The sequence below is a fragment of the Lynx canadensis genome, chromosome B1 (assembly GCF_007474595.2).
Source record: "Lynx canadensis isolate LIC74 chromosome B1, mLynCan4.pri.v2, whole genome shotgun sequence".
Classification (NCBI taxonomy): domain Eukaryota; kingdom Metazoa; phylum Chordata; class Mammalia; order Carnivora; family Felidae; genus Lynx; species Lynx canadensis.
This window is the reverse complement of record NC_044306.2, coordinates 151,793,821-151,807,838: the sequence shown is the minus strand read 5'-3', so window position 1 is coordinate 151,807,838 and position 14,018 is coordinate 151,793,821. Positions and strand designations below refer to the sequence as shown.

Genomic DNA, 14,018 nt, shown 5'->3' with positions numbered 1-14,018 from the left:
GAATTCACTGTATAAAAGGAAGAGGAGGAAAAGATGGAAGAGAAAGAACTGTGTATAAGACAAGCTACACATGTGTTTGGAATAGTACATAGGGGGCGCTCAACAACATTTACTCATTAACTGTAGAAATGAATAGTTCACCCTTCTATTTCTATCCAAAATAAGAGCTTATAAGGGGAGACTTCCTGGAAAAGTCTCAGGTGGGACTAGTTTAGTTTTGAATTTGGTAAAATATAACTCTTGGAACCCATCAAGAAAAATAAAGTTATTCAATTTCATTACATTTGGCTCCATATTGGTTTCAAGTTACTTCATACTGTGGATAATGTTACTTTTAAGCCATGGACACAAATGATTTTCTGTTTGGTTCCATCCCAAACTAATGTTAGCATTTTAATAATTGAATTTGAAATGGCTTTCTTTTGTTTACTGAAGCAGTGGTGGTTATATCACAAGACTGTAAATCACTTAGGCAGTAATAAAGATGCTTCTACAGTATTACACAAGACCTAAAGTATTGTCTGTGCATTTTGTGAGAACAAAGGCCGTTGAATTTTTTTTCAGTTTGTGCAGGATTTTACCTAATTTTAAGGCAAATAGTTATTTTTATTATATACTACACACACTTGAGGGTCTAAGAAATATATTTTTTTCTTGACTGAACAAAATTATTCACTGCAAAATACTTAAATACACCTAAGAATATTCCCACAGTGACTGTAAAGTGAATAGAAAGCAGTGTTCAAATTATCAAATGAAAGTGTAGAGAAAGCAGGACGAAAGGTGACTGAGATCCAGCTGTCATTGGGTCACTCAGTTCTTGTCCCAGATGTACCAAAGAATTGGAGACCCCAGATCAGAACGGGGAGATAGAGTTGATCAAGTAGGTAAGTAGAATACACTTGCAAGAGTAAAAGCAGACCACTGCCAGAAGAAGAAGGATGGCAATGGCTCCAAGAAGCTCTACCTACAACCTTTTAAGCTTGTTTTGTGTACATGTGAATTTGGCTTTATTGATATTTTTGATTGACACCTGGTGGTTATATGACATTATGGCTTCTCAGCATGCACCTACCCATGATGCATTCTATTTGCATTTATTTATGTATTGTATATTTATGAGTGTCTTATGAGCTTTTGTTGTGACCTTAAAAGTACTTAAGGGCAAGGTGCACATTTTGAGCACATGCTCATCTCTTATAAGTCCCCTTGTGGCTTTTGAGCCAGCTCTGTGGCAAGGCCTTTCCTGTTCTGTTAGCCCTTAGAGGTAGCTCTGAAAGTGTGACTGTTAACTTTCAGGGTGGCTCCAAAGGTGTGGCCAGCACCTGCTTTAAACCTATATGTAATAAGGTTTAGATGAGGTCATGAGGATACAGTCCTCAGGATGAGATTAGTGCCCTAATAAGAATAGACCAGATAACCTTCCTTGCTCATGTCTAACTAACACAGTGTTTTGAGACTTGACAAGGTCATCCAATTAGCAGGTTACAGAGTTATGGATGGGACCCAGGATTTTCTTATCTAAAATTGCTGCAGGTTAGCATAGTCAAGAAGAAGAGGAAGAATGGGGCACTTGGGTCACTTAGTGGGTTAAACGTCTGACTTCAGCTCAGGTCATGATCTCGCGGTTTGTGAGTTCAAGCTCTGCATCCGGCTCTGTGCTGACAGTTCAGAGCCTGGAGCCTGCTTCGGATTCTCTGTCTCCCTCGCTCTCTGCCCCTCCCCTTCTCACACTCTCTCTTACTCTCTCAAAAATAAACATTAAAAAAAAAAGGCAAAGAAAATAATTAGAGTTGAGATCATTTTATACCACAAAACAATTGCAGAAGCTAACTTAATTTTTCAAAACTAAACTAGGTGTGTATATGGTCCACTGGTATCCAGCTTTATAACTCCTGTTTGTTCGGGCAAGTATCCTGTTCCCGCCACAACCGTGGCTTCAGCTGTCTTGCTGTTAGCAGCTAATTCCTTTTCACACAGAGTCACAAATTGCGGATAAAGTTTTAACCCTTCTGCTTTTCCAGAGTTAGAGTGATACTGCATGTTTCTGCCTTTTATTCTCCCACCAAGGGTAGCTTGAGGGATGATAAGAATGTTGCCAAGGAGCTCTAATACAGACACGTGCTTGCCATTTTCTGTTTCACTTAATCATATTAACCATTTTGTGAAGAAGATTTTTATTAGGTGCCTTGCAAAAACACACATAGATCACTAATGCTCCCTGAACCTCCTGGGTCTCGGTGACCCCCTTGGGTGGGTGTATTTACAGCCAGCCCCGCAGGCACTGATCCAGAACTCCCCGGGCCTGAGGTATCCGGCCACCCTCAGCTTGGGCTCAAACCCTGGCAATCTAACATGTCCAGGTCCTGGGCTTGAGGCCATTTACATTTTTAGCCATAGTAACTAATATGTAATCCTTGGAAGAATTATATTTTGAGTACATTTTCTGGTAGTTAATGACTGAGTGTGTTTCCCGAAAATTCACATGGTGAAGTCTTAACTCCCAATGTGATAGTATTTGGAGGTGGGACCTTTGGAAGGTAATAAGGTTTAGATGAGGTCATGAGGATACAGTCCTCAGGATGAGATTAGTGCCCTAATAAGAATAGACCAGATAACCTGCTTTCTTTCTTCTCTCTTCTATTTCCTCACCATTTGAGGATACACCAAGAAAGCAGTCATCTGCAAGACAGATGACTTCACCATAATTTAATGATGTTGGCATTCTGATCTCAGGTCAGACTTACATCCAGAACTGTAAGAAACAAATGTCTGCTATTTAGGACACCTAGCCCATGGCATTATGTTATAGCAGCCTGTGCTAAGATACTGTATTGGATTTCGATTCTTCTCTCTATGACTTGTAAATAGAGATTTCCAAAGGTCTGCTGTTTTAGTGAATCAAATTTTTAAATTTTTATTAATAAAGTAAATTTGAGAGAGAGACAAAGAGAGACGAGAGAGTGAGTGGGGGAGGGGCAGAGAGTGAGGGAGACACAGAATCTGAAAGAGGCTCCTGGCTGTGAGCTCTCAGCACAGAGCCCAATGTGGGGCTCGAACTTACAAGCCATGAACTGACCTGAGCCAACTATCATATGTTCAAGCAATTCTACTTTTGGGTATTTATCTGAAGAAAACAAAAATGTCAATTCAAAGATAGATAGATAGATAGATAGCAGCATTATTTACAATAGCTAAGACATAAAAGTAACCTAAGTGTCCATTGATAAGTGAATAAAGATGATGGATGTATGGATGTATATATGCATTCCTTCACTGGACATACTTCATTTTATTGTACTCACTTTACTGCACTTTGTAGATACTGCCTTCTCTACGAATTGAAGATTTATGGCAACTCTCGAGCAAGTCTATCAGTCCCATTTTGCTCTCAGCATTTGCTCACTCCATGTCTGTCATATTTTGATAATTCTTGTAATATTTCAAACTTTTTCATTGTTATTATATTTGTAATGGTGATCTATGATCAATGATTATGATTTGCTGAAAGTTCAGATGATGGTTAGCATTTTTTAGCAATAAAGTAATTTTTCATTAAGGTACGTACTTTTTTTTGACATAATGATATTGCACACTTACTAGTCTACAGTAGAAACAGAACTTTCATATATGTATTAGGAACCAGAAAAATTATTTGTTGTAAAGATCACTTTATTGCTGTGGTCTGGAACTGAACTTGTAGCATCTTCAAGGGACTCCTGTGCCTCAGAATATTACTCAGCATTAAAGAAGAAAGAAATGTTGCCATTTGTGACATCATGGATGGGCTTACAGAGTATTATGCTAAGTGAAATAAATCTGAAAAAGACAAATACTTATATGTGGAATCTAAACAAGACAAACAAACAAAATAAAGCAAACTTATAGAGAACAAAGTGTTGGTTGGTGACCAGCTGGGAGATGCTGAAGGTGATCAAAATATGTGAAGGGGACTAAGAGGTACAAACTTCTAGAAGAGAGAGAGAGAGAGAGAGAGAGAGAGAGAGAGAGAGAGAGAGAGAGAGTGGGACCAATACTGTATGCTCTCACTTCTGTATTAGAAATTTAAAAATAAATAAATAAACAGATAACACAAATTCATAGAAAACATCAGATCTGTGATTACCAGAAATAGGGGTGGGGAAGGGGGAAATGGAGGAAGGTGGTCAAATTTTCAGTTACAAGTACTAGGGATGTAATGTACAACATGATGACTATAGTTAACACTGCTGTTTGGCATACGTAAAAGTTGTTTGGCATATATAAAAGTTGTTAAGAGTAAATCCTCAACGTTCTCATCACCAGGAAAAATAAATGTATTTTCTTTTTTTTTCGCTGTATCTATATGAGGTGATCAGAGTTAACTTACTGTAGTAATCATTTCATGGTATGTGAAATGGTAAGTGAAATCATTATGCTGTACACTTTACTTATGTGGTGATATGTCAATTACATCTCAATATAACTGAGGATAAGACACTTGAAAAATATTATTGATGGATTTGAGTACTGAAAACATATAGCTTTTAAAGTTCTAAAACATAGAAAAGCAGTAAGTTAATAAACAAGAAGTAAAGATCAAACTAGGAAAATATTTAAAAAAAACATTATTAATGAAGTGTTACTATCCGCGATATATATGAAGTTTCCATAAGTAAGAAACATTAGATTCTACATAAAATAAGAAGATGCATAAGGAGACAATGTGTAGAGCAAACAAAATTGGCCAATTCACTTAGAAATATATCATGCTTAAAAGTGAAACTAATGTGCAGTTTTAAAGTGTTTTGTCTATCACATTTGCAAAGTTATAAATAAATCCTGGAATATATCATAGTTTTCAAGCATAAATTATGTTTAAGCATAAACTAGTACTATCTTTATGAGACATATTTAGGCATAATTTTAACTTTTTTGGTTTGTTTGCCATATTTTGACCCAGAATTTGCATTTTTGGGGATCTAGCTTAAAACCTCCACACTGTGGAATAATTAATGTTCCATACATTTATTTCATCATTAATCACAGTAATCCAAAATTAACATTAAAAATCTCAGAGAGATACTTTTCTTTAGTGGTTACTGATCCCAATACCCACTCTCCTTTTCTTTTTTTTTTAATACTAGAACATTGATAATTTTAGCTGGATGCATGACCATCTACTTAAAGACCACATTAGCAAGACTCTGGTAAGTTCAAAATTGCCATACCTTGTCCAGTAAGATAGCAGCAGATGGTGAATGTCACTGTCTAATAATTCCTGAAAAGAAAATGCTACCCATTCAAGTATGTTTTCTGACATTCAGCCTTATTTAGATGAGGCATGGTGACAGAAACAACCTAGGGGATGGTAGCCTAACAGTATAGAGGATACCTCTTTCCCTCCAACTCATCTGGCATTTCAGAACTTTTAGAAAAGACGAGCATGATTATTACATTGTTTAAGACACCACTATCAGTTCTCAAAGAGCATTGACCACGTCTTAACTAATAGTTTTCTGTACTTTCCCAATAATCTACAATGAATATCTACACAGATAACACAAGTCAACATTTAAAAGAAGAAAGTGGGGCGCCTGGGTGGCGCAGTCGGTTAAGCGTCCGACTTCAGCCAGGTCACGATCTCGCGGTCCGGGAGTTCGAGCCCCGCATCAGGCTCTGGGCTGATGGCTCAGAGCCTGGAGCCTGTTTCCGATTCTGTGTCTCCCTCTCTCTCTGCCCCTCCCCCATTCATGCTCTGTCTCTCTCTGTCCCCAAAATAAATAAACGTTGAAAAAAAAAATTAAAAAAAAATAAAATAAAAATAAAAGAAGAAAGTAACCAAAAATAAAACGGGACAGAATTCACTCAACTGGTGTTTTACTGCTAAAAGCTGATGGTCTTAACTCTAAGCTATTTGGGTGCTTAAGAATTTCTTAGGACTTATCACTAGAAAATATTCTATATGTAAGTAATAGATGTAATATACTGACTTTAAACGAATGCTTTTATGTGTATATTCATATATACATGAATATAACAGAATTGGGGGAAAGGTAATATATAACAGCCTTGTTGAATTAGCAGAAGGTCCTCTATACTTAGAAAAAAAACCAACAGAATAATGTTAGCACTATGCTTCTTAGAGAAACCTTGCATTTTAGCATTGTCAAATAGACTTAGAAATAGTTATTCTGTATAATGATAACCATTAATTTGGGTTAACTTTTTAGTCATAATTAAGTGACTATAATACAACAACCTAGCTCATCGAGTTAGATGAGGATTAAAAAATAACTTATCACTGTAGCTAGCACGCACACATGGAGTTCCATAAAGATTAGTTTTTGTGATTATGATAAGCAAATTTAGAGATGAGATACTAAGATTAAGTGACAAACAGAAAACGTATACCTGGGTACCTCTCAATGGACGTTAAGGTTAGAAAGTTAATGTGGATTAATTGAAAAGGACTACATGGTAGTTAATAATTTTTCACTTATTCAGTTAGTAATTCAAAGCTGGAGATGTGCCTTGGAATAAAGATATAACAAAACACATATTTTAAGATATTGAACCGTGTCAAATTATACTTAACATGTGTATTTAAAATTTATTGTGCTATGACCTTTTTACTGGCACACATGACTAATATCCTCCAATGATGCTATAGAGGCAAAGTGTTTTCATAGATGAAATATTTTTATAGGCAGAATGTAGCCTCAATAGAGAATAATTATTTTATTTCTAGTATCATTCAGTATCAAAAGACTGCTTAATATCATCATTAATAAACTTAAATGTAAAAAAAAAAAAGAAAAAAATTAAAAAAAATAAACTTAAATGTAATATCTGTCTGGGTGTCATTGCTCACTTTTATAGAATGTCATCTAGAGTAAGAAGATGCAGGAGATTATGTTTGAGTTCTATACTACTCCACGTAAATTATGTAATGTGTTTTTTAGGTAGGTGAAGGAGTAGAAGTGGGATAAAGTAGGCTGAGTAAATTCATTAGGGATACATGTAAGCTGTGTTTTAATTATACATTATCCCAAGGTAATATATACCTAATAAACTATATACATAACTATATATAACTATATGAGAAACTACGTATATAACAGTTTATGTTACTGAAAACCATAGATTTGTAAAAATATATCCATTTTCTTTCTTCTAAGCCTGGCTTTCATGTTTTCTGATATTAATTACTCCATCATTATTTTCCCTTAACTTTTATTACCAATCTTATTAGAATGTAAGCTTCTCAGCAGAAGAATATAGGTCTGTTTTATTCAACAGTTCATCATCATCATCAAACTGCCTTGCAATAAAACTGCCATATAGTCTCTTACACATATAAATAAAATGTTTAATAAATACATATTTTTAACTAAAGAGAATCAGCAACATTAGTAAAGGAAAGAAACTTGGAGATCATCAAGTTTTCGTAAATAAGAAAACTGAGGCCAAGAGAGGACAGACAAAAAAGCTCAAGATCACAGAACAAGTCTATGGGAGAGATTATATGGTCATGCGAATAGTGGTAATTTTGGATTTTTTCCTTTAAACGTTATTGCAATATCCATTCTCTCTTTCTTCTTTTTAGTAAGAAAATATTTCTCATTATTATTTTTAATCACTTTCCCTTTTAACGATAAAGGATAGTCTCTTTAATAAAAATGAGTTGTTGGGAAAATGAATGAACATAGCGTTAAGGGTAGTTTCTCTGGTCACCATGCATGATGTTTCTGAAGTATGCAGTGGATAAAACATTAAGATTAACTTAATGTATATGGATAACATTTCTACAAACTAGTTTCAGTCATAAAAAATATAGCACAGAAAATGTCATTTCCAAAGTACAAAGAGTTTCATGGTTGTGCTAGGATTCAAACTGAGGACTTTCTAGTTCAAGTGTAGAATTTTCTATGAAATAAACGTATATATATGTTAAATTAGCACGGTTTCAGAATAAATAATAGATAAATGTAGTGCACACTAGTAACCAATTTTAAGTTTCTATTCTCTTTTCCTCCTTCAGACGCTCTACCTGGTGACTGTATTTTACAACCTCTCTTTCAGTTTGATATGGTCATATGACTGTGTCCACACTAATGGCATATGAACAGAGGTGGTATGTGCAACTTTTGATGTATCATTGTGTTGCACTATTTCCCCTGGAAAAAAATGTTAGAACACAGACCTGGTAGTACTTTGTCTTGGACCGTGCAGATCAGGACAATACCTTGGAGTATGGGCAGATTTATAAAGGATCTTGGTTACTGAATGATATTTTTTAAAATGTTTATTTATTTTTGAGAGAGAGAGAAAGAGAGCACACATGCATGCAAGCAGGGAAGGGACAGTGAGAGAGGGGGAAAAGGATCCAAAGTGGGTTCATTTGGCTCTGTGCTAACATCAGAGAGCCTAAAGTAGGGCTTGGACTCATGAGCTGTGAGATCATAACCTGAGCCAAAGTCAGAAGCTTAACCGAGTCACCCAGGATGTCTAGGTCTCATTTTTACTACATCCTTAGCCATATGTATGTAGCCTATACACTTACTAATATAAAGTAAATAAGAAATCAAGAGAGACAGAAGGGATGTAACTCTAACTTAAGCAAGAGATCAGAACTCAGATCCTGGAAGCCAAGAGTAGGTGGAAAATAGAAGACCAAGAATTGGACAGGGTAATTAATGACAACTACAGACTGGGAAACATATACTGCTTATGGACACAAAGAACTCATGCTGGATATGCTTAAGAGTAATAAATAGATAAAAGGAGAAGGTCTGTTCCTTTTCAGGTTATCTCAGAGAAATTAGAGTGGAAATAAAGTAAAAAAAAGTAATGAGGATGAAGGTCTTCTCAGGGAGATAAGCAAATAGATGAGAAGCAAGAGAGTTAAATGAACAGTATGGTGAGAATTAATGTGTATCTAAATATGAAGAATTATTTACAAATACACTCATTGAGGGGCTTTTTAAAAGGTTCATTAAGTAGTAGGGACTGAGCTTATATTCTCTTGGCTGAATTAAGTAATGGTTCTGAACCTCAGCTTTATCACCTGAAAAATAGTGGTTTTAAGAATTTGATAAAAACACGATGGAAAGAAAATGGCACATAAAAGTCTAATCATTCTTGTTTATATCATTGTTAGAGAAAATGAGGCAACTAATTCTCTGTAGGATCTGACATCATCAAAGTAGAATATAATAATTTATCTGTGCTCTTGAAAAATAAGTAGACATCTTTTAGGCAGAGAGCAAGATAGGGTTTTTCAAACAGAAGAAAGTATAGACTTAAAGGCAAAGAATCAGGTAAGATCATCATATATAGAGGAAATTAATAGAGATTTACAAAGCTTGGAACATAGGTTACAAAATAGAAAATAACTGAACAAGTAGATAGGGACAAAATCTGAAAGATTTAACTTCCAATTTAAAGATATTAGACATAATCCTATGTGTTAAAAAGCATACTTTTTTTTAACCAAAGAGTGATATGAAAGGTATATTTTATACAAAGAAATCCAAGCTTCATTATGGTGTATGGAAGAACAAAACAGGCCACTACAGGGAGATTGGACAAAAGATTTGGAAAGAGAATTGATAAGTCAGGGGAAACAGGCATACATAAAGAAAACAAAAAAATGATTGAAGAGATAATCTGAAAATAGAATCAGTATCACTTGGTAAATAACTGGATGTGGGATACTCTGTAACTTGAGAAACTCATGATTCTAATAAGCAAAATTTCAAAAACTGGGAAAGAAATAGATTTTTAGAAAAGAAATGAGTAAGTTTTATGAAATTGTGATTGTTGCCAAAAGTATAGGGATATGGGTATGCCTCAGGTATATATACTTAAGGTAAAATGATGCATATAAGAGTAACATAAAAATCATATTTTTGCTATATTGTTCATCTCCTATATCTTCATACTTCTTCATAAGGAGTTTGTATATTTAATATCAGCTGCTTACTCCCAAGAAAGTATTTGAATTTCAGTGTGAAGGAGCTCGTTGTATGACAAAAGGAACAGAATGAGGAAGACATTAAACATGGCCCCTGCATTTATAAAGCTGAGTCTAGAGTGAGGAAGCAGATAAATTGTGATGGTTAATTTTATGTGTCAACTTTGACAAGGGAAATGGATGTCCAGATTAAACAATATTCTTGGTTGTGACTTTGAGTATTTCTGAGCAAGATTACCATTTGAATGAGTAGACTCATTAAAATAGATAGTCTTCCCCAATGTGGGTGAGTATCATCCAATCTGTGAGGGCTCCAATAGAACAAAAAGGTTTATGAAGGAGGAATTCACCCCTTTTTGTTTCCTTCATCCCTTCCTGAGCCAGGATATCAGGTCTCCTGCCCTTGAACTGAGATTTGCACCATCAGCTCCCCTGGTTTTTAGGCCTTGGGAATAGGACTGGGATTACACCAACGGCTTTGTGGGGTTTCCATCTTGCAGATAACAGATCATAGGACTTCTCAGGCTCCATAAAAGCGTGAGCTAAATTATTACAATCTCTTTATATAAATCCACTATGGCTTTATTTCTCTGGAGGACTCTAATACACAAACTAAGAGAAATTTGTTGATCAAGGTACCATCATGACCAATGGTGAGGAGAATAGCAAGGTGAAGTCTAGCTTGTGGGGTTATACTCACATGGTAAATGGAATCACACAGCTATTCTCAGTCATGTTTCCTGTTGAAAGGATTTCTGTCCCTAATAGAAATGAAGTGAACACCTTCCAGTAGCAACAGCTAATATATATGAAGAAGAATAGAAGCAAAAAACCACTCATCTAATCTAGAAAGGCCTGATGGACAAGCAGGGAGAGGAGAAAAAAAGAAAAACACTGGCCTATATGAAACCATTTCATCTGAAAACTTTCAACTTCAGTAAAAGGGGTTTGTTTAGTCCTAACAATTTCTTCACCAACTCAGGCTAATATTAAATTTAGTCCTCTGTAAAATCCCAAGAAAAACATAAGTAAATTGAAACTAAGAGATAAAGAAAAAACTTTCACTGAACTTGTAATTTAACAAAAATTGTTATCTATAGATAAGATAAGGAACAGGGTGAAGAGGCAATGATGGAAGGGTGCCTTTTCGAAACACACCCTGTTACTGTAGTTTTGGTTTAGAAAATATATAAATATTTTACATATTCACAAAGAAAATTTTAATTTACAAAAGCCCCCTTCACCAAAAAAAAAATTGAAAAAAGTAAGTAAAGAAACTCAACTTTATACCAAGGTGGAGAGATAGCCACATACAGAAATAAATTACTTTAAATGACTTTGAAATAAATTAGAAGCACAAAGAAATAGTAAATATTATTTAGCAGTTTAAATTTGGGGTGTAATCAATATTTCGAATTTAAACTTATTGTGTAGAATAACACAACTGTGTTTTACCTTAATGTTATAAACCAAATACTTCAGTAAAAAAGAATGAGATCAAGATCCAACCAGTTTAAATTTTATAATGTTAAAATTGAGTCTGAAATATGATAAACCTATAATTTTTCTTAGGAAAACTACATTTTTCTATCTAAAGAAAGGTTTGTATCTTCAAAAACAGCCATGTCGTGAATGACAAGAAAGAGTAAGAAACTCCAGATGAACAATCAAGAGAAATAACAAAAGAATTCTTTGAAATTCAGAGTATTCAATATTCAATACTTAGAAATACTGAAACGATTTTAAAGTTTAATGTAAAAATTTCAAAAACACTGTCATAAAATAATTTTTCTGCAATATAAACCAGTAAAATATTGCTGAAATCATTGACTGAACAAACGCTTTTAGGTCAAATTAGATTTTTGTAAACAAAGAATCCTGTGACTAGCTTCAAAGTTAGTTCTGTTAAATTAAGAAAAAATCCCATTTACAATTGTACCAAAAATAAGATACACAGAATAAACCTAACCAAAGAGGTGAAACAGGTATACTCTGAAAACTAGAAAACATTGATGAAAGAAATTAAAGACACAAAAAAGTAGAAAAACATTCCATGCTCATGGACTGGGAGAACAATTATTGTCAAAACGTTTATACTACCCAAAGCAACCTACACATGTACTGCAATCCCTAACAAAATATGAACATCCTTTTTCACAGAACTAGAACAAAGAATCCTAAAATTTGTATGGGACCACAAAAGACCCCGAATAGCCAAAGCAATCTTGAAAATGAAATCAAAGCTGGAGACATCACAATTCCAGACTTCAAGTTATATTACAAAGCTATAGTCATGAAGAGAGTATGGAACTTGCACAAAAACAACAGAACAGAAGAGAAGACTCAGAAATGAACCCAAATCTATATGGTCAATTATTCTTTGGCAAAGCAGGAAAGAATACCTAACCGGAAAAAAGACAGTCTCTTCAATAAATGGTGATCGGAAAACTGGACAGCAGCCTAAAAAGAGAAAGAAACTGGGACACTTTCTTATACCATATGCAAAAGTACACTCAAAATGGATGAAAGACCTAAATGTGAGACCTGAAACCATAAATAAATAAACCATAAAATCTTAGAAGAGAACACAGGCAGTAATTTCTTTGACATCAGCCAAAGTAACTCTTTTGTAGATAGGTCTCCTGAGGCCAGGGAAACAAAAGCAAATATAAGCTCTTGGGACTATATCAGGAAAAAAAAGGAAAACAAACAAACAAACAAAAACACCTTTTGCATAGCAAAGGAAACAACCAACAAAACTAAAGGGCAATCTATGGAATGGGAGAAGATATTTGCAAATGACATATCCAATAAAGAGTTAGTATCCAAAATATATAAAAAATTTATACAACTCAACACCCCAAAACCAAATAATCCAATTAAAAATGGGCAGAGGATATGAACAGACATTTCTCCAAAGAAAACATACAGATGACCAAAAGACACATGAAAAGATGTTCATCATCACTAGCCATCAGGAAAATGTAAATCAAAACTACAATGAGATATCACCTCATACCTGTCAAAATGGGTAAAATCAACAACACAAGCAACGACAAGTATTGGAGAGGACGTGGAGAAAGGGAAACCCTCTTGCACTGTTAGTGGAAATACAAATTGATGCAGCCACTCTGGAAAACAGTATGGAGGTTTCTCAAAAAAGTTAAAAATAGAACTACCTATGATCCAGTAATCACACTACTGGGTATTTTCCTAAAATTTGCAAAAACACTAATTCAAAGGGATACATTCACCCCTATATTTATAGCAGATTGTATACAGTAGCCAAGATATGGAAGCAGCCCCAGTATACATCAGCTGATGAATGGATAAGGAAGGAGTGAGTGTGTGTGTGTGTGTGTGTGTATGTGTGTGTGTGTGTATGTGTATAATTAGGTATGTATACATACACACACACACACACACACACACACACACACAGAATATTATTTGGCCATATAGAAGAATGAAGCCTTGCCATTTGCAATGACATGGATGGAGCTAGAGAGTATAATGCTAAGCGAAATAAATTAGAGAAAGAAAAATACCATGGGCTTTCACTCATATGTGGAATTTAAGAAACAAAACAAATGAGCAAAGGGAAAAAAGAGAGAGAAAGAAACAAATCAAAAACAGAGTTGTAACCTCTAAAGAACACTTTGGTGGTTACTAGAGGGAAGTTAGGTGGGCAGATGGGATAAAGCGTAATAGGGATTAAGGAGGGCACTTATCGTGATGAACACTGAGTAATGTATGGAATCATTGGATCACTATATTGTACACCTGAAACTAACATAACACTGTAAGTTAACTAAATAGAACGAAAATAAAAACTAAAGAAACTACTTCTTTTAAAATTCTCAGGAAAGGGTCCCCTGGGTGACTCAGTCGGTTAAGTGTCTGACTGCCTCAGGCCATGATCTCACAGTTCGTGAGTTTGAGCCCCACTTCTGTCTCTATGCTGATAGCTCGGAGCCTGGAGCCTGCTTTGGATTCTGTGCCTGAGCTCCTCTCTCTGTCTGTCTGTCTGTCTCTCTCTCTTCTCACTCTCAAAAATAAA

At 35.0% G+C, this 14,018-nt stretch overlaps 1 pseudogene; it reads right to left on the bottom strand.

The window, feature by feature from the left end:
• Positions 1–1,848: 1,848 nt before the first annotated feature.
• LOC115513068 lies at positions 1,849–3,384 on the bottom strand (annotated as a pseudogene).
• Positions 3,385–14,018: the final 10,634 nt, after the last annotated feature.